The sequence below is a fragment of the Nanorana parkeri genome, unplaced genomic scaffold, assembly GCF_000935625.1.
Source record: "Nanorana parkeri isolate BGI_ZX_2015 unplaced genomic scaffold, ASM93562v1 scaffold740, whole genome shotgun sequence".
Lineage (NCBI taxonomy): Eukaryota > Metazoa > Chordata > Amphibia > Anura > Dicroglossidae > Nanorana > Nanorana parkeri.
In genome coordinates this window covers 586,010-588,463 of record NW_017307008.1, presented here as the reverse complement: position 1 = coordinate 588,463, position 2,454 = coordinate 586,010, and positions in this window count along the sequence as shown.

The following is a 2,454-nucleotide window of genomic DNA, read 5'->3' as shown; positions in this document are numbered from 1 at the left end:
CAAATTCAAAGACCATTAATAAATGAAAAAAACAACAAAAAACAAACAAACTAAAATTTCAAAAATATATACAAATTTAAACAACTACAAAATAAGTCAAACCAATTTAGCTGAAATCACTCAGCTCATCCCTATTTAAGCACCACCTGAGCAGGGTGACACTGAATTGGCCACATATTATCTGTTACCAATAATTACAGCCCAAAATGTATTATTTATACAGGAAAAAAAATGCTAACAAATTAATGGAAGTGAAAATTTTTATGGACATGAAAACACAAAAATGTAATATACAATCACAAAAACAATAGATGGTGCCAAAACTGTTGATGTACATTGTAGAGACACACAAAAAACCTAAAACAGGTGTGTGTGTTTGTTATATTAATCGCTTATCATTATCGGAGGAATAGTGACATCTGGTGGCTGACGGGTGTACTACATACAAAGGACACGTATGTATTGATGAACTGTAGCAGGTTCATGCGTTGGTTTTTTAACATTTTGGCTGCAGAAGTTTCCCGAGATTCACGTTTATGTAAAACATTATGGGGTCTATTCACTAAGCTGCCCTAGGCAGCCGAGTGAACGACCGACCCAAAGTGAGCCGAACGCCGTTCGGCTATTCACTTCAGGCTGGTACAGCAGATTCCAGCCGTACATCGGGTGGCTTTGTGTGGCTGCGGGTCGGCCGAACATGCTCAACATGTTCGGCTGACCCGAAGTGCAGAAGGAGTTCGACTCAGCCGATCCAACACCTGGATCGGCTGAGCCGAACCTCCGGCAGGCTACTCGCTGCTGTTCGGCCTATTCTCATAGATGCCGAGCAGCAGTGAGTGAATAGCCGAATGCCGCCAAGCGGAATTCGGCTCGGCTGTTCTGCTCGATACCTCTGTGGTACCGAGCAAAATAGAATAATAGTTAAAAAAGAAGTAAAAATTATAATAGAATACGATTGGGCAGAGCTAGCAGTGACAGCTAGCTCCGCCCAACTGTTTTCTATTGGCCGGGCGGTTCTGCTGCCGTCAGAATAAAAACAAATAAACAAAATCATAAAAAAGAAACAGAGCAGGGAAAGGTCGATCGAGCAGAGTAAACCTTTCTGGGAGAAAGTGTTTCTCTCTAATAGCGGGAGGACTCCCGGAGCGCCCGGGAGAGTTGGGCTGTCTGGAGATCAGTGTCCCTGGTTACCCGGTAACCAGGGACGCTGATCTCTCTGCAAGTGTCCGGAGCCAGCCGCGAGACTTCGGGAGCTGTACGGACTATAGTGAATATAGTGAATAGCCCGTACAGCAGCCCTTCCGTTCCACTGAAGCGAAGGGTTCCTGGGGCCGAAGCTGCGGCTAGATCCTTCGGCAGCTCAGTGAATAGACCCCTCAGTATATCTAAAAACACTTGTCTAATTATGATGTTTGTTTTTTAGTATGATGCCTCTACCAATTATTTACATCACGGCAAATTGCAGCATTTTCTATTTATAGAGACAACTCTTATTGCAAAATTAGGGAAGAAACTTTATTTGACTCACTAAACAAACATATACAAAAATTAATTTAAAATTGAATTAATTTCTAATTCATTTTCCATCTAATGACAACATATGACTCACTAAACAAGTCCCAGGATGCACCCGCTGTCCTCCCGTAGAGAGAGAGAGATAAGAGGATAGAGAAAGAGAGAGAGAGATAAGAGAGAAAGAGAGAGAGAGATAAGAGAGAAGGAGAGAGAGATAAGAGAGAGGGGAGGATAGAGAGAGAGCAAGGAGAGAGAGAGAGCGAGAGAGAGAGAGAGAGAGAGAGAGAGGGGAGGATAGCAAGAGAGCAAGGAGAGAGAGAGAGAGAGCAAGGAGAGAGAGAGGGAGAGGGGAGAGAGAGATAAGAGGGAGAGGGGAGAGAGAGATAAGAGAGAGAGAGGGAGAGGGGAGAGAGAGAGAGAGATAAGAGAGAGAGAGGGGAGAGAGAGAGAGAGAGAGAGATAAGAGAGAGAGAGAGATAAGAGAGAGAGATAAGAGAGAAGAGAGAGGGAGAAGGGAGAGAGAGGGAGAGGGAGAGAGATAAGAGAGAGAGAGAGAGATAAGAGAGAGGGGAGGATAGAGAGAGAGCAAGGAGAGAGAGAGAGCGAGAGAGAGAGAGAGGGGAGGATAGCAAGAGAGCAAGGAGAGAGAGAGAGAGAGAGCAAGGAGAGAGAGAGAGATAAGAGAGAGGGAGAGGGGAGAGAGAGAGATAAGAGAGGGAGAGGGGAGAGAGAGAGAGATAAGAGAGAGGGAGAGGGGAGAGAGAGAGAGAGAGAGGAGGGGGAGAGAGAGATAAGAGAGAGAGTGAGAAAGAGAGAATAGAGATATATAGATAGATAGATAGATAGATAGATAGATAGATAGATAGATAGATAGATAGATAGATAGATAGGGAGATAGATATAATAATGGCGGAGGTTTAGAAATTGTTTTATCTGCTA